Source organism: Emys orbicularis, chromosome 11 (genome assembly GCF_028017835.1).
Source record: "Emys orbicularis isolate rEmyOrb1 chromosome 11, rEmyOrb1.hap1, whole genome shotgun sequence".
NCBI classification, from domain to species: Eukaryota; Metazoa; Chordata; order Testudines; family Emydidae; genus Emys; species Emys orbicularis.
The window spans coordinates 20220661-20240557 of record NC_088693.1 but is presented as its reverse complement, the minus strand read 5'-3'; the positions used below and the strand labels follow the sequence as shown (position 1 = coordinate 20240557).

Here is a 19897-nt window from a genome sequence, read left to right as displayed (position 1 = left end):
TTCAGAGAGGTTCGGGGGCTGGGATATACCTATTGCTACCTGCAAGACAAAGTAAGGGCTGGCAAAGCCCAGAGCTTGTTTGAGTGGCTAACAGACTGGTGGTGTCAGGGAGCTGACATTCAGTTAAGCACACACAAGTCTCACCTGCACTGTGGCAGGGGTATAACCAGCTGTCTCACAGTCCTGGGCACCCCAAGAAAGCATCACAACAGCATACTACAGTACCATGTACATTTATGGAAGCCATACACATGATTAATAGTAAAGGCCTCAGGAATGGTTTCTGACATGTAAAAATATAACACATTTGGCATGGACTTGCGACAGTAGCTTAGGCAACTGGAACATCAGAGGTAGCACTGTTTTCTGCTGACCAGGCACAGGCAGCACTAGTATCACGTGTTCTTAGGCCATAGTTCTACAGTGAGTTCGTATCCCTGAAACTGAGACCACAGTCCAGAATTTCTGAATCTCTGTCACCGCTATTTTCAGTTGTGGTAGCTCCAGCTTCTTGTGCTTCCTGGATCATGGCTCTTCCCTTAGTCGGTGATGGTTACTGCTTGGCTGATATCAGGTCTGTCAGAAAGCGCAACATTCCCTGAGGCTTTCCCTTGCAGTTCATTGGATTATTTAGTTTCAAAAAAGTCCATCTGTCAAGGAGCAGACGTCGGACCCAGCTGCTCGTTCATGAAGAGCGACAGTGAACTGCAACATAAAGTCACCAGGCAGTTATTGCCATTGTCTGTCTCAAAGAGTCAAATCTCAAAGTGCCTTAGAAGTTCACTGTGCTTTGAGTTGAAATGGGCAGCCAACTGGGTCAGTAATCTTTGATAAGAGTCAACTGGACTGAAAGCTGTGAAAATACTTTATCCTGCTAGGCAGAGTAGAGTAAAATGGTGGGCTTTCCAGAGAGCAAGATCCTGTGGAAAGGTTTTAGACACATCCAAGGAAGGGACAGCCTGTGAGAGCAGCAATGCAGAGAATGCCAACATCTGTGTCAGCCTAATGGTGTGAATGGGTTCAAACAAGTAGTTTCCCCCCAGCCTATCATATCATCATATCATGCACAATGCCTATTAGCTTCTTGAATTGCATCTCAAAATCTCTTGAAGGTGCTGTCAGGGTTCCCTCCCCACTCTGAACTCTGGGGTACAGATGTGGGGACCCACATGAAAGACCCCCTAAGTTTATATTCCACCACCTTAGGTTAAAAACTTCCCCACAGAAACAAATTCCTTGCCCTGGGATGGTATCGCTGCCACCACCAAGTGAGTTAGACAAAGATTCAGGAAAAGGACCATTTGGAGTTCCTGTTTCCCTAAAATATCCCCCCAAGTCCCTTCACCCCCTTTCCTGGGGAGGCTTGAGAATAATACACCAACCAAATACGTAACCAAGGCAAGCAAAGACCAGACCCTTGGGTTTTTAGGACACTAAAAACCCAATCAGGTTCTTAAAAACAGAACTTTATTATAAAGAAAAAAAAGTAAAAGAAGCACCTCTGTAAAATCAGGATGGAAGGTAATTTTACAGGGTAATAAGATTTAAAACACAGAGGATTCCCCTCTAGGCAAAACTTTAAAGTTACAAAAAAACAGGACTAAAACTCCCTCTTAGCATTGGGAAAATTCACAAGCTAAAACAAAAGATAATCTAACACATTTCCTTGCTATTACTTACTATTTCTGTAATATTAGATGTATCATTTCAGTAGGAGGTGGATTACTTGCTTGGTCTCTCTCTTTGTCTCAGAGAGAACAACACAGAGCACAAAGCAAAAACCTTCCCCCACAGATTTGAAAGTATCTTCTCCCCTTATTGGTCCTTTTGGTCAGGTGTCAACCAGCTATTTGAGCTTCTTAACCCTTTACAGGTAAAGGAGGGATTTTATGCTACCCTTAGCGGTATGTTCATGATAGGTGCTATATGATATCTTTGAATATGGTAGCTGATCTCAACAGTTCTCTGGTCTCCTCAGTCAATACCCCTTTCCCCCCCTATTTTCTTTCTTCCCCGACACTTCTTCTTTTCTTTCCTACATCTAATTTCCTTTTCCCCTCCTCTAAGACTCCCTTTTTTAAGCTCTTAAAGCTCCTAATAAATTTATCATATCTCAATATCAAAAAAGCTTTCCAACGGGAGCTTTCCATTTAACAGTTAAAAAAAAAAAAGGAGGTGCATCAGGCTCTATACATTTAAATACTACAAATAGTCAAAGAGCAGGAATGCCAGAATCAACCTGCTGTTACTAAGGTATAAGTCAGATTTCTGTCTCCACAGATTATATCCCATTTTAAACCTCAGTAATAATGTACCTCAGGACAAAAGTTTCCAAGTTTGTAACCTATCACTGGAACTCTGCTTTCAAAAATATATTCTGTCCCCTGGAAATAGCTAAAAAGATACAAATTGTGTTCAGAGACCTAGCTAGCTAACAAAGCAAAAATCTAAAAGCATTTGTCAATGAAGAATGGTTCCATTTTAATCACAGGATAAGACTGTGAAGAGATGCTATGTATATAGATGAATCTACAGTGCAATTTAAAAAAAATAATATAAATTTGGCTTAACTTTGAATCATCTGGGAGATAGCCCAGGACACAGAACTGGATCACAGAAATATGCAAGAAATTAAACCATGGTTTAACCCAGGCAAGAGGATAATTGGACTGTGTCCAACTAATATCACAGCCATTGAGCTGCAGTTAATATCTGATCTTGACAACACCAAATGTTTAGGTTAATCAATGCCTACATGCTGCTAGAAAACATACAGTTGAAAATATATAAACAGCCAAGATTTATTTTCACTGTTAAGAAGGAAAAACAGGCTCTGCAAACTAGTATTTGGCAAATGGCACTGAACGTGTTTCCAAAACAGTGGGTGGCTATAAAGAAATTTGGTATTTATTTATAGTTATCTGCATTTGGCTTTGTACAAGGGACTAGATTAGATAGCCTATGATTCCTTCGTCTTTTTCAGGCCATCACAGACCATATTTTACTTGATTTGATTATACATCTGTAGAAGATCTAGCCTAGCCATGACTACCCAACTGGGCCAATATGCCTTCTGGCAGTCTACTATGGCTATGGCTCTGCATCTTTGCTGCAGACCTCCAGCAAAGGCAGTTTTACATTGCAAATGGGGACTGCAAAAATCTTCTGAGGCAAGCAGTTGACAAGCTCCTGGCAAACAGATCATGCAATGGTTATTTGTGACAAAGCTTTAATTACACGATGCTGGTGAATTTAACAGAGTATATACTGTACTGTATCTTAGGCAAAGCTTCTGCACCTGTAGCAAATGCCATCAGTGGAAGAATCTGGTAACATAAACCTCAATGCAGCAATCAAACCAGCCTCGGTAATGAATGATGTTCTGCTGAAGTCCTTGTCTGTTATAACCACAGAATCCTCTGGCAACTGTTAATTGTGGCAAGTTATTGGAAACCAAGTTTATGTGACAAGCTGCTGGAAGTAAAACATTTCAGACAATACGCAATAAATAACACATCATAGACATCACCACAGCTAATACTTTAAAACTCTTACACATGAACAGAAATTACTTCAATGATCTATTTAATTCTTCATAGTGGCAAATAAATAACCTGGGACTTTATTGGATACTTTATATTATCCTGCATTTTACATGCCCTTTGTACTTCACATTTTTCTTTACTTGTAAAACCATTTCCAGTTGAAGGACACACACACAACTAGTTTTGTATAATTTTCCTTTCCGTTGTTTGTAACACTGCCACAAGCTGTAGAATAACACTACTCTCTCGTTTTTTCCTTCTATGAACCCAATGCTATGATGGAAAATGAAGAAAATATGTCAAGCAAACTTCTTTTTAACTCTCATAAAACTGCAGCTGTGTGTGTGGCATCACTGGAGTAAAATGTCAAGTCACTAACTTCCCTCACAGGGCTCCCTCTCTCCCACCCCAGCAGGGGAAGCAGGCATAGTGCCAACTCCGCCGATCAGCAGGGCCGCCCGGGGGGGGGGGCAAGTGGGGCAATTTGCCCCAGGCCCCGGGCCCCACAGGGGCCCCCACGAGAATATAGTATTCTATAGTATTGCAACTTTTTTTTATGGAAGGGGCCCCCGAAATTGCTTTGCCCCAGGCCCCCTGAATCCTCTGGGCAGCCCTGCCGATCAGCTGTTTGGTGGCTGGGGAACAGCGGAGAGCAGAGAGCAGGCAGGAGACTCAAGGAGGGGGCAGAGCAGGGGCGGGAACAGAAGGAGCAAGGGCAGGGCCTCAGGGGAGGGGGCGGAGTAGGGGCGGGGCCTCAGGGTGGAGCGGGGGTGGAAAAATAAAAAAGTCAGCACCTATGGAAGCAGGAGTTTACTTCCTGAACACCTCAAAATGTGTATCAGGTCTTGGGGAGAGTCAAAGGCAACTTGGGTGTAACCAAGGTGTGACATTCCCTAGGGTATAATCTGGACTGTTGAACAGCTGTGTCCCCTGCAGTTCTCCGACCTATAGTGCCTCTTTCACCGCTTTACTGTGAGAACAACCACTCCTGGCCAGTTAAAACACACTCTCCAGCATGTAACTTGTTCCCAGTTACACAATACTGAGTGCTACTAGCTAACCACCTATGAATTAAATTGCAGAGCAACACCAGCAAGCTCTCTAGTTCCAGACTTTTCCCCAGAAATGTGCATCTTGTACAGTCCAACACACTGCTGAACAATGCAAACTCATATAAAGTCCGTCATTTCATCAATGGAAAATGATATGCTCCAGCTTTGTTATCCCAAATGGAGTTTCCCCACATACTTTAGTCCGAACACAATGGTTAGATAAAACGGTGAAACAAATTTGTTAACTACAGAAAGAAAAAGATTTTAAGTGGCTATAGGCAATGATGCATAAAAATCAGGATTGGTTACAAAAGAAATAAAAATATAAAACTTGAGCTAATAGCCTCACTTAAAAAACTATTAACTTAAAAGCAAAAGGTTTTTCTCACCATAAGCTTACAGCAGTCTGTACTGGCTGAAGAGCCTCCCCAAATTCAGTTCTTTAGGAGTTGTTGATGTCATGAGCAGAGATGAAGGAGAGTGAGATCAAGCGTTTTTCTCCCCTCTTTATAATTCAATTTCTTGTGCTAGAAACATCCTTGCTGAGTCGTGGTGACAAAATAATCTCTTGTCGACGTGAGGTTTGAACCATCCTTATGAACTGTAAATTTCTTGTTCACTCCTTCCCCCTGCCTGAGAATGGCCGCTTAACTAAGTGACAGCCCACTTGACTTTGTTGATACCTGTCAGGGCGTGCCAGTATCTTTGTCTCTAAAGAACTGATTTGGGCCCGACTTTCTAACTTTGGAACATGTTACAGCAATGTTATACAGTAGACTCTTATAACTTTACATACAATGTTGCCACATATATTTTATCAGGATAATAACGTTCAGCAGATTATGAGTTTTCAAATGATACCTCACAAGGCATATTGCATACAAAATTTATAATAGTCTTGTAAAAAGGGTGAACATGGGGTACAGACAATCACATACAGGTAACTGGAGGACTCTGCAGGGTGGGGGTGGGGCAGGAGGCAAGGTGCCTGGAGGGACACTGGAGTGAAACAGGGGTGCAGGTGGAGTCGCTATGGGAAGTTTGTTCAAGGTGGGGGGGGGATAGGAATAGGAGCTGTTGGGAGGTGGGGGAGAGTTAGGAAACCTCCCCCATTCTGCCCTTGTTTGCCATTCGCTTCCCCTATTCAGTCAGACATGTTCTGCCCCTGTCCATATCAGCACCTAATCCCCACCTCTTCCCATTTTCACTGTGTGGTTGCAACTGCAGAGTCATCTCTTCTCCTTTCTCCTCTCCTCTCCCCACTTGCCCCCACCCCACTCATCTAAATCACTCTCCTCCAGTCCATCCAAAACACAGCTACTAAAATGACTTTCCTGCCCTGCCAAACAAGTCAGATCATTCTGTCTTCAAATCCCTCCATTGGTAGTTAAGCTGCATTGGTGTGCCGAGAAGCCAGAAGGTGTAAGAGAGCACAATCTGGCCCTATGTTAATGACTTCTTTGGGGTCTCCTGGTGCATTTTGTCATGTTCCCTTTTAGCTCCTATGGGCAAGGTTTATTATATTATATTTATGCCTTGCACAGAACCAAGCACATTGTCTGTGCTTACCACAACAACAGGCTGTTTGCTTGAATACTGGCTGCCCCAGCGAGTGAGGTATTGTTATTGTCAGTCATGATGATTGTGGGAAACAAAGGGCAATTTGTGTAAATTTCAGTTTTACCACAGAGTTGTTACAAACTTCAGAAATTTATGGCAACTGTGATTAGCACAAAGTTACTCCAAGTTTACAGCAATTAGAAGAAAAATTAATTTTTTATGAGGTAAAATGAGGAGCATGTAGAGATCCTCAGGAGGTATCTTGAGGTCGAATTACAAATGCCATTCAGAAGAGAAACATCAAAACACTTTTTTTAGTAAATTATTAAAATGATAGATTTTTAAAAATATGTAATAGCTGAAAATATGTTGCCACTCAGAGTGCTTGATCTCAGACTTCCTGTTGTCATAGAATGAAATATGAACTTCAAGGCTTACAAAACAAAGAAGCTCCGTAACATAATGGGTCAAATTCATCCCCAGTGTAACGCCACATGACTGTAATTGATTAAATTTAACCAGAGTATTTAGGTTTAGAAATTACAGACACCTTTAACATTCTAAAACAATATATCTGAAAGTCACCTTCTCCTTCACTTATCATCCAAGTTCTAAATTCATGTTCTGTATTTCTTTTAACAGATAATGATGGCATCACTGCCTAAGACCGTGCAGGTAGTAATATCTGTTTGCATCTCTTTTCTTACCTACAGATTAACTCTAAAAGCACTAGTTCTGATGCAACATACTTCAAAATTATATTTCTACTTGCTGTATCCCTTTCTTGTATTATAATAGAATATTGATGATCAGGATGAAAAGTATGTTTAGTATTCTTGCTAGCTAGAACGTATCTGCATAACTGAATATGCTATACCTGGATTCCAGACTACCTCTTACTTGAAAACCAACTGTCATTGACGTGATTTATTTTAGACCTACATGAGATATTTAAGGTATTAACCTTTTAGTTTATTCTGTCACTTTACTCATGATATCAGCTGATGCACCAACCACTTGCCACCGCTCAGCTACTACATTAAAGGAATTTGTTAAGATGCTAGGTGTCAGAACTGCAAAAGATTCTTCTCCTAACTCAGAAGCCTCATTTCCCAACCAATCCAGTTGGACAAAGCCTCACTCCATCTTCCCCAATCAAACTCACAAACAACCCCACCCGCAAAACCTTGTGCTTTAATTCCTGGATTTTTGTAGATGGGATGGAACTTCACAATCTGAATTTACAACAGCAAAACCCTACACACAATTCCCTCAGGCAAGGTCCTTTCTTGTAAGATAGGATCAGGACAAGGTGTAATTATCAGCCCCGCTAGAACGTGGCTATGCTTACCTCAAACAGATATAGATGGAAAGTCCTGACAGAGCATCCCCCCTTACTAGCCACACACAGTGATGCTCTTCATAAGAGGCACTTTCAAGTTCTCCTCCTCAATTATCAGCTCCAGGAGACCTTTAATGTTTCTTCACCAGCAGCCAGACTAACGTTCAGGCCCACCTTTCTTATTCCTCTAGGACTAGGAAACCAAATATGGCAATTTTGTCAGCTACTTGGACTGCTGTATAGCCTCTATTGGGGTGTTTGTTCTCGTAGGAAAAGTCTCCTTGAAGATCCCTATTCCAGTCCAGGATGACTTATTTCTCCCCAGAGGTCAAAATTCTGGGCCAAAACTTAGTTCACACCCAGACAAGCCATCTGAGCTATCTGTTTCAGGCACAAAGCAAATCCCCGTAGGCTACTATGGAAATCCTCTCAGAGGGAGCCAAATATACTTCAGTATTATATAATCAGATTGGCTCTTACTTCCAAACTGGCCAGCAGATTTAGATCTGTGAGTGGCCCAGAAATAGCAAGCTGTTGTATGAGCTGCTCCAGGAACTGTTCAAGGGCCTCTTGTTGCTCTCATAAATTGTTGCTATTGGTCTTGCTTAGCCAACTGTCTCATTACTGCTGTTCTTGGCTGCTCCTGTTGAACCAGGTACTTTAGAACCTCCTCCATGTTTCCTTTTACTTAACAAGGGTTCGAGCTAAATTGTGCTGACTGTGCCTGTTGTGGCAGACCAGACCAAACCAAACAAAGGTCCACACCTATGGAGTTCTTTTCCAGAACAAACAAAACACTTCCCCTATCAGGGCTTTCTTGCCCTCAGTCTTTGTGAAAGTAGCCCAGCCTCTCCCCAGATAGGTCAGCCTCAAAGACTTTTCAAATAAAAGCTCAGCATATGCAAAATGAAAAACGAACAAACAAACAAGAATGTGCTACTTACCCCTTTTTCTAGAAGAGGCTCCTTAGCCCCTCTGGCTTCCTCTGCATCCCTTCCTGTTCTGAAAGACCCAACCCCTTTCCCAGAAGGCCTTGCCAGTGCCCTGGACTATAATCCTAACTGTCCTGGGGACTAAAATGCCTAACCTTCCCTTCTTGGTTCAGAGAGAGAGAGAGAGAGAGAGAGAGGCTGGCTGGAAGCATATAGCTCATTTGACTCCTGGCAGTTCAGAAAATTTGAAAAATATTTTTGGTTCAATATGAAACAAATCCGAAAGCTGTGAAAAGATTCCATCAAAATGTTTGACCCAAAATGGAATTATTTATCATTTTTATAGAGCTAGATTCACAAAACAGCCAGAGTATGAGGTAGTTAGAAGGTAGTTACCTGGGCAGTTTATAAATCACAGTGGCAATTCAGAGTCATTCATAATGACAATGAATAGACATTGGACCAAGGGACTAGAATTAGAGCAATTCTACAGCATGGTGGGTTAGGTAGTTACCTGGAAGGTGGGAGATCTAAGTTCAAATCCTTGGTCTAATGAATACTTATTTATACAAAGTGGAACAGCTTTAACAGGAGAGATTGAAAGTCATCCACCTGGGACAATCCCATGGTGCAGTGATTGGGCCACTCTTTAGCCCAGTAGGAGAATCAAGTTCAAATCCTTTCTTTACATCAGGCAGAGAAGGGAATTTAACATTGCACTCCCTGTCAGTACCCAGCCCAAGCCGGGGAAGCTAATGATCCAACCAATGGACCAAATTCAGTGATGGATCCTGGTCACATGCCAGTTGTGCATACGCTAAGAAGACTGGGTTAAAAATTATAAAGAGGTCTCCTCCTCTGACCATTTTCTGAATAGTAGCAAAGTCCTGGAAAAGAAAAACAAAAGCGGGGAAGGCAAAAGTATTTGACAAATTTGTGAGTAGTTCTGGGTCAACTAAAACTGCATTTTTCCATGAATAAACTATTTGTCAAAAAAGTTTCACTCAGCTCTACTTTTCCTAATCTCAAATTAATTTTATTAACACAGTTAAGGATTTTTAATATATTTTACTTTTAACCTGTGTTCCTTTAAATTACAAAACATTAGAGTCAACACAAAAGAAAATCTTTGATCTATGAAGTAAAAAAAAAATCAATTTGAAAAGTTGACACTAGTGAGTGACTAACTACAAGCCTTTATGGCCTACAACAGCTATACCAAATTTAGCAGCTGCAAGGCTGCATTATTGACTATCATTCTTTCATCTTATAATGGTAGCATTGAATATAGGAAATCAGTAGACCATATTATGCTGACTATCTAGCTCAGCTTTCTCACGACAAGCCTACAAACAATATCTGTAAAATACAGTATCTTTATAGTCCAAGTTAAATTGCCATTAATAGCTCATGGAACTAATGAGGAGACTTAGAGTCCAGGTTTCCCTCACATGTAAAAAATACCTGTAAATAGTTGTTTTGGTATTGCAGGGAATGGAGAATTCTGTTCTCTTTACAGAAGAGACCAATTACTAGCTGAGCCCAATAGTGTACATTATTTTCCAGTTTAGAGTAATTATCCTCAAAATGTAGAGGAACCCCAAGAACTTGCATGTAGTCCATTCTGTCATATGGCACAAAAAGGCATAGAACTATCAGTAAGTTAGAGGTTTGGGTGTTATGAAAAACTTACCAAATAGTTCATCTACAGGTGATGGATGGACTAATAAAGTCTGACAGCTGATGACAATGCAGAAGATGAACAATTTGAAAACAGATACATAATACAAGTACCTGAATCTGTAACTCCAATCATATCCTGGAAAAGAAACATTAATAAAGAAGTTTCTACTTTTGCCAGCTTTTCACTTTATTAACCTCGATCAAGAAATAGTGCCTGTCATAAGACCACTTATGGGTTTCTTACACTCTGTAAATGATAATTATACTAGTTTTACTATACTATATTTTTGGCAAAGTTTGTCTGTGTACCTTATTGTATCTACCTATTACTTATACTCCTGACCAACTTGAAAGAATAAAGGAAAATATTACATTTGTATGTCTGTTCATAACCGTTCTAAAGGCTGATCTTTATACCTCTCACTATTCTGTATTCAAATACAACTCATTCATGCCAATTTCAGATTTCTTTATCACTGCTAATGTCAGGTAGTTCAGAATAAAAAATCATATTTGTTTTATCTGATAAATGCGTGAGTGATTCATTCTTAGCTGAGCTGGAAGTGGAGCCATTAGTGGAATCTAAGATTTTATTTTATGTATTTATTTAGTTTTAAGCACTGGCTGAAAGCAATCTTATTCTAATGTTGGCCTCTCAGACCATTGCTAAGGATTGTTTTGGCACAATGTGAGACCATTGGTATGATGTAATATGGAAATGTATTAGAAATATTTGCAGATCTCTCTCCTATTAGGCAACTTGGTGGACTTCTTAGTGAGGCTGGTTTGCACATTTTTTCTCCTGGTGAGAACAGGAGCCATGGGCTATGGATGTATTGATTTTCATGATATATTTACCTTACATGGAAACACCAATAAAGAACATTTTAAAACTTTCAGGTGACAAATAGATCTCTTCACAAAACAATTTCAAATCTTTCTTCTTTCAGAACAGCCTCTCCTTGTTCTAATTTCATTTGCCAGTTCTTCTTTTAACATTCCTTTTCTGAACTGGAGGCACGCGGCCAGTCTGCATGACTCTCTGAACTGAAATAGTTTAGAACTGGACTCAGTCCAACACTAACCTGCTTAGGACTTTACCTTTTCTTTCAAGCTAAATATTGTTTCCAGGACCCTTGTCTGTCAGACTTCTAATTGACTTTTATATTTAAACAAGCAGGGCCTGATTATCCAGTAGCTTGTATTTTTGTAGACATTTATACCCATGCAGAGTGTAAAATGCTACTAGCTCAGAATGGCACTTGCACACAAAAAGGAGTGTAGCAATGAAAAACCAGCCCATCATGTTTTCTTTTAACTTAGGACTTTTGAAACAATTTAGTGCAGGATCCATGAAGGAATTTCAATTTGAGCCACTGAAAGCACCCCCAAAATGAGTCTATTTTATAAAACTGAAGTGGTCATTCTAAAACTTATCTAAATACTCAAGCAGTTATAAACTCTCTCAGTGTATGTTTATAGAGTTATCATAAAGGCTGCAAAAACAGCCCATTCAGGGTACACAGCACAAGTATTCATGTAATATCAAGGTACATATTATAAACAGGTACAAATATAGAATTAGATACATGTGACCCCATTAACATACAACAGTACCCAAGTAATATGGATCAAACAGATACAGTGGCTGTAATGATATGTAAAATAAAAGTATGTGTAAATATAGAGACACACAAATACCTCATAATGAACATGCAGAGTGGATCATTTCAAATCCAGGTAACAAGAACTGCGTTAGCCCCAGAGAGATTAAGAAAAAGGGAGTTTACAGAGATAAGCAGAACCAAGTGGAGCGGGTCCCATTACCCCTTATCAAGGAAGTGGACCAGCCATCCAGCCCATAAAAAGATTCCTCACTGGAAACGAGGAAAGCAAGCTACATGGCCATGGCCATCTCTGAAGGAAGCCCAAATGCCAAAGCAGGAGAGTGAACCGCTTGGTCACACGTGAAGAAGAGACAGGTTGCTAAGGAAGGACAGCAGGTCACAAGGTCCCTGCCCACAGAAGTCCACAGCTAAGGGATGGGGGAGAGAGTAAAGGCCATGCTGATGTACAGGGAGACTTTGGCAAACCAGTAAAGTGCTTGAAACCACTATGGCTTATTGTTAAAAGCAAGCTGTTAAAAAGCAAGTCTCAGCTTGACCAAGGCAGATGGGGAGGGGGTTTTGGGTGCCTCAGAAAGGGCAGCTTGACCCCGCATCCTTCCTGATAAGAATTGTGTTGAAGTTGCTGATACATGCATTTTAAAAGAGCAGGATATGCCCCAGGAATGTCTATTGGGGTCTCAAGGCTGCAGAGTCTGGAAAAACCCACACCTAGTTAATCAATAATCAGAAGGAGCCTCTTACTTGCCCATTGGAACTGTTTGCTTGACAAGTTTTCTTTAAGGGACATGTCATTGTATTACTATTGTATAAATAAGGGGGAAAAGCTTGAGATGGGGGGACTCTTCGGGACTGGTCTCTCCCTCTGGATGCATCTTGTGTTCCCCACCGGCAGACGGGCTGCCACTGTGCCACTCAAGAGCCACACTCAGCTTCAGTAATTATCGAGGGTTGGGGGTGTTTTACTAACCTGTTGCGGACGTGTGTAAGTGCTTGAGACTAAGTAAAGTTTAGCTTTAAGTGAAAGCACTCTTGTGTTGTCCTGTTTGTGCCAGCCATCTATCGGTCGGATAGCTGTGTCTCCCCTGATTTATTTCCTGACACCTCCTCGCACAGAGTAAAAGTTACCAAGAGCTTTGGGTTGCAAGAACCGCAGGTAACACTGACACCTCCTCACTACCTTCCTTACCCAAACTATTCTGAGCCTCATAATGGTTTTGGTTATAGAGGTAAATTAATTTTTGCCTAGGGAAGGACTTGTGTCAATCAAACAAGCTTTTCCATGCCTATATGGTCATTTCACTGTGACTCTTGTGCTAGTCTGAGGTCCCCTCCCTGTTTTCCCTTTCACAGCATCCAGCAATCTCTTAACTGGAGCTGCCTTATTAGTTTCCTATAATCTTGGTGAAAGGTGATAGTAAACCAGATGCTCCAGATCCAAGTTCTGTAGAAATCTCTATTACAGAGGTGGCCAAACCATGGCTCATGCTGCATGCGGCTCTTTTACAGTTAAAATGTGGCTCGCAGAGCCCCTCATGCCCCCTCCCCCTCCTCCTCCATTCTCCACCTACCAGTCTTGGGGAGGGGGAGCTCAGAGTTTCTTCCTTGTGGCAGGGCTAGCGGCTTCTGCCCAGCATGGAAGGAGTTCTCAGAGCTTCAGCCCTGCAGGAGGTGCCTGCCAGGGCTCAAGGCTTCAGCAGGAGCATGGCTGAAGCCCTGAGCCCTGGCAGGTGCCTCCCGCAGGGCTGAAACCCTGAGTCCCAGCAGGCGTGCCCGGCTCTCGAACTTCTGAAGATTATCATGTGTGTCTCAGAGTGTCAGTAAGTTTGGCCACCCCTGCTCTATTATAATAATAATGATTAACTATTCGTATCAGTGCAATGGGGTCCCATACCTTAATCCTTGATCCATATTGGGGTGAAAATAAACTTACGCATCTGGCAAAGTCCTCTTACTCCTCTTCCTTCCCCCATTTCTTGTCCTGGACCTTGTAAGTAAACTTCCACAGTTCAGAAATCCATGCAAGAGGAGGCAGGGTGTGAAAGGCTTGGCATGGAGCCACTGGGCATACATTATTTCCTTCACCTCCCCCCAGCCTTTTTGTGTGGACAAAATGCACTAGGGGCATTCTGGAATCAGCTTCACTCAGATGAGTCCTTGACAGCACCACTCCTGTTTGCTCCCACTGACCTCAAAGGGATTGCTTGTACAAGTAAGCAAGGCAAGCTGGATTTGGCCTTTAGCATCCTGCCATATACTGTGTGCATTCCCCTGAAATATGCTGGAGCAGTATATGACTGACATCTCTTTGAGACCTGCATGAACACAAGGGGTTCTGCTGTCGGTTACACCATTATAAATCTGAAGTATTCACTGACTTCTGGTAACTCTGGACGTACATTGGTGTTACTGAGGTCAGAACATAGTTCAAGCTGTATTATCTCATTAGTCTATTCTAGAAAACAAACTTTTAAAATAAACACATAAATAACTACAAGGTTTTTGAGTCCATGTGAATTGTTACAGCTTTTTAAAAGAAATCACAAAGACTTCCGCTGCAGAAAATTTGTACTTAAATAATGAATGATATTGTGACAGGAATTCACAAAAGTACAAAACTCCAAGGAGCTAATCCTTCTCCTTTACCTCAAGTGGATGATGTGCCTTTTTTCCTAAAACATGTGAATTAACAGTGGGGTGCCAGTCAGCCTTAACATTCAGTTTCCTCACTTTTGTCAGTGTGTGTCTCAACTTTTATCCTATTTCAATATATATTTTTCTGCATTTAGTGTATCAAAGCGCTTAGCTAGGTTTGATAAGTCGTAAAGATGTAAGTTACAGGGAAAGTGTAGGCTCAGCAGGAATCAGTAAAGACCATGTCATTTTAAGATATCTTCTTCATTTCTGTAGCCAGGCCTAGCTGGTAATTTGTTACATCCCCTGCTGGTAAAATACATCTTATAAACTTGCATGCTTCTGGGGTGAATGAAAGCTTAATTGGCTCCCAGTATGACAGCTAAAGGAGGAACGAGATGAAGGCTTTGTCTCCTATGATGAAAGAGGAACACCTTACCTCCGTATGCAAGACAAAGATGTACAGATGAACTGAAAATGGGAGTGGGAGAAACAAGGCATCCTCCATGGTGTGATAACAGTTGTTCCCGAAACTATCCCACAAAGAATTGTCATCTGATGTCACTCCACCTATGACCTGCATCAGAGGAAATAGGAAGAATGCTCGAGTGCAATGATTTCCTTAACTCTCCAGCAAAATGAAGAAAACAGAAACAGGAGAAAAGAAAAATACAGTTAAAGTATAAATTGGGTAGCTGATGCATTAAAAGGGTTCCAATGAGGGATCCATTTTAGATTATAAAATTCACCTTTTTTAAGTAACTAACTGATCAGGAAGTCCCTCCCTTATGGTTTATGCCTATGAATAAGTATATACTAAAGAAGAGCTCTGTGCAGACATGCCAACTCTCATGAATTGATCATGAGAGATGTGATTTCTGGGTAAAATTAAGCCTCATTAATAATCTCGCAATAGAACTCTCAAATGTCAGGATTTTTTTTCAGCTGTGGCTGAAAAAAACCCTGACATTTGAGAGTTCTAAAAGTGAGGCTTAAATTTACACGGAAATCCTGTCAGCCTCAATACATGGAACATCCCTCATATTAAAACCCTATTTACCTCTGTACTAAATAAACTTGATATCTAACTTTTATTACTATTACATGCAGAAACTACATGAAAAGAACATTATCACGGTTGCAAAGTCAAGCACTTGAAAGTTAGGAAATGCCAGGTTTATGGTTGCCTTTCCAACCTTAATTCTCCCCCTCTTGTGCATTTGTCCTGTGCATTAAATGAGACAGGTGTCCTGTGGGGAAAGAGTACATGATCACATAACTAAAGACTGTATTATAATGCATATGCACAAGAATAGAACTAAGGTTACAAAGGCAACTATTGATCTGGTATTTCCTAACTTTTGAGTGCTTGACTTTGCAACCTAAATAATATTTTTTTCATCGCAGGGTTTTATATTAATGGAATTCCCCCCCCCTTTTTTTTAAAGGAAAAGGGTAAAAATAAGTTATTTTATGCACAACTAAAACAAACCACCCCTACATCAACAGCACTTGAACACTAAACCTTCAACACTGCAGCACAGACTATCATTTGAGCCATAGGACTGGCTATATTAGGGACAGCAGGAGAAGGCTGTTATTCCAGAAGGAGGGGAGATGGTGGGGAGGGGGAAAGAATAGGCTACTAGGGTCATGTGCTGGGTCTGGGTGGTGGTCATGAGGAGCCTGGTTTGTCTCCCTCCTCCTCACCCCTGGAGAGGGTGTCTCCTGTCCCATGTGATGTTCCCCCTACCCCATCCTCTGAGTCAGGGGTAGGCAACCTATGGCATGGGTGCCGAAGGCGGCACGCGAGCTGATTTTCAGTGGCACTCACACTGCCCGGGTCCTGGCCACTGGTCCAGGGGGCTCTGCATTTTAATTTAATTTTAAATGAAGCTTCTTAAACATTTTAAAAACCTTATTTACTTTACATACAACAATAGTTTCGTTATATATTATAGACTTATAGAAAGAGACCTTCTAAAAACGTTAAAATGTATTACTGGCACGCGGAACCTTAAATTAGAGTTAATAAATGAAGACTCGGCACACCACTTCTGAAAGTTTGCCGACCCCTGTGAGTTATCTATTGTCTGTTGTCTATTTTATAACAGATCCCAAACTATATACAGTATTCTGAATGTGGCCTTATCCCCTATATACTTCTTTCTTTCTTACATAACATCTGCTGCAAATCCTACCTCGACACCTCAACGTGGCGCAGCAATGACCCTGGCTGTTCGACAGCGAAGGTAGAGGAGTGCATTCTCCGGCAGGTCTAACCATGCTATCAAGGTGTCGGACTGTCAGCCCAGCGAGGGGGTTGCTTCCTCTGTGGAGGGGTGTATAATCCCTCTTTCTGAGGCTGTAAGCTAGCTAAATTGAGGAGGTAAACGCGCCACTGACAGCCCAGCCAGCGGGTGGCTGAAAACAATGGCTAAAACAACATGAAAAACCAAGTTTCAGTTCTCGATACGTCCCTCGATCCCCATTCCGGAGGCAGTGAGGCAGTCGAACAACGAGAGGCTGCAAAGAATCTCAGATACCAGGTCGCCAAAAGGAAACCAGACAACTCTCTCAGTATGCACTTATAACTGCAGAACACTGACGAGGGAGGAATCGATAAACCATCGTATGGAGGAAAAGGCAGAAACAGCCTGCGATGTGCTGGGTGTTTGCGAAACACGACGAAAGAAGGAGATGGAGGTCAGCTGGAGGGATGGAAGCATGGTCATTCTAGGAAAAGGAGAAGGCACAAGGACAGTTGGAGGAGTTGGATTCATCATAAACAACGAATGGTCTTCGAAAATTGTCTCATGCCATTTGAAGTCATCACGTATCGGGGTGCTTTACCTCCAATTGAACCGAAATAGTACCCTCAAAATCATCCAGATCTTTGCTCCCACAAGTGCATGCGAAGATGATGATGTGGAAGGATTCTATCAGGAACTGAAGGAAACCCTCGTTCAGAGTTCCACATATACGATTGTGATGGGAGATTTTCACACCAAGGTTGGAAGAGGGAGAGAGGGCAAAAAGTTCATAGGAAGGTATGGTATCGGAGAACGAAACGCGTGAGGAGACCGACTAGCTATATTGGCAAAGACGAGGAGAATGTTCATTGGTAACACCTGGTTCCGAAAGAAGGCCAACAGAAGATGGACCTGGATCGCACCAAATGCGAAGACAAAAAATGAAATCGATTACTTTCTGATCGATAGACGACTCATCGTGCAGGATATTTCAGTAGTGCCATCATTCAATATCGGTAGCAATCATCACCTACTGAGAGCCAGACTCATGTTCACTGTGAAGGTGGAGAAAAATGGGGTGTGTATGGTGAACAGAAGGCACCAACCGGTAGCTTTTGATGAGGCAATCCTGAAGGAAAACATTTCTAGGGAAGATTGGAGCCTCCTGGACAACTGTGAAGACGATTATGAGAACTTCAGTAAGAGACTGAAACGGTGTGTGAAACCAGCTGAACGTGAAAGACCAAGAAGAGCTAGCAGAAGAATCTCAGAGAATACAAAGACTTTATTGGAGAAGAGGAGGAAAATGAAAAGAAAGGGTAGCGACAGGCTCGAGTACTCCCTTCTCCATAAGCTCATATGAATGAAGTTGAAGGAAGACTTCGAGAAATTTCGAACCAAAAAGCTCCTAAAGGCTGCTGAAGATCGTAAGAGTCTCAAAAAATGCAAACGGGAACTGGCGTTGAACAGGTCATCATTATTGGCTTTGAAGAACAGGGACGGAGAATCAGTAACCGATCAAACAGAGATGGAGGCAATCTGCAGGGATTTCTATACCCAGCTGTTTGCACCCTGTATAGATGTCCCAATGCCATCACTTCAACAAACCGATGAACACATACTCCCGGTTCTCATTAGCGAAGTCTGTCACGCAGTCCTTCAAATGAAAGAGGGGAAGGCTCCAGGTAAGGACAGTCTGACAGCAGAAGTGCTTAAGGCGGGAGGTCAGGAACTTAGGAAAGCTCTCGCCCAAAGGTTCAGCCGCTACCTGGAAATCCAGAAGATACCATCCAGTTGGAAATAGTCCAATACCATCTTGCTGCATAAGAAAGGCGATCGAGAAAATCTAAAGAACTATCGCCCGATCTGCCTGCTTTCGCATATCTATAAATTGTTCACTAAAATAATAACAAATCGACTGTCGCGAAACCTGGATGAACAGCATCCTAGAGAGCAGGCCAGCTTTCGAAGGAATTATAGCACGATAGACCACCTCTTCACTCTAAACCAACTACTAGAGCATTCAAGGGAATATAAGTTCCCTTTGTGCACTGCCTTCGTGGACTACAAGAAGGCGTTTGACAGCATAGAGACTAACGCTGTTCTTGAAGCTCTTTCAGAACAGGGCATCAGCGTGAAATATATCACATTACTAAAGGAAGCAAACTCTGGCTGCAGCACGGACATATCGCTGTTTGATACTCCCCTCCAAATCCCCATTGAGAAAGGTGTGAAACAAGGAGATACAGTTTCACCAAAATTATTCACAGCCTGTCTTGAATCGGTTTTTCAACGAGCAGACTTGAAAGGTGGGATTAATATCAACGGCGAGCAGCTAAACCATCTCAGGTTCGCAGATGATATAGTGCTGATAGCCGAAAATACAGCCCAGCTTGAGAGAATGCTTAAAGAACTGAACACGAAAAGTAGTCAATTCAGATTAAAAATGAATCGGTCAAAAACGAAATACATGAGATCAGATGTTCTGCCAAGAACCCAAATAATTCTTGGAGGAGAGCAGATCCAAGAGGTTGATAAATACGTTTATTTGGGCCAGGAAGTCAACATGTGTCACGATCAGAAAAGCGAACTGTCACGCAGAAAAAAAGCTGGATGGTGTGCATTCAATGACATCAAGGACATCCTCCAAGGAAAGATCAGCAAAACAACTCATGCGAATCTTTTCAACTCGACTGTACTTACAGCGATGTTATATGGCAGTGAAACATGGTCGCTGACAAAGATTGAAGAACATCAACTGGCTGTCACACAGAGGGCAATGGAACGAACATTTTTGGGCATTTCGCTCCACGATCACATCCCCAATGAAATAATTAGGCAGCAGTCTGGAGTGCGAGACGTTGTTGAAAGCAGGCTCAGCAAAATGCGGTGGGTGGGACATGTGGCCCGATTCAGCGACAACAGATGGACCGCAGCTATATCTGAGTGGTATCCGTGAGAACAGAAATGGCAACGCGGTCGGCCACCAAAGAGTTGGGATGATTTCCTAAAAGGAGATATGGACAAGCATGGCGAAGGATGGCCAGAGCAAGAGAAGATTGGAAGACGTGTTGTGATGGGCTCAGTCTCAACTGATGAAGGACCGACAGTCTACACAGTCTACAACATCACATTGCAAGTTCACATTTACTTTGGCATCTATTATCATTTCAAACCCTTCTCAGCACGATTGTTATCAATAACAACCTTAGATTTTATACATCTTTTCTCTAAATTAAATCATATCCTATATAGATATTTTTCTAATCTCT

The 19897-nt window shown here is 41.9% G+C and overlaps 1 pseudogene; it reads left to right on the top strand.

The window, feature by feature from the left end:
- Positions 1 to 17007: 17007 nt before the first annotated feature.
- Positions 17008 to 19584, top strand: LOC135885771 (uncharacterized; annotated as a pseudogene).
- The last annotated feature ends 313 nt before the right edge of the window (positions 19585 to 19897 follow it).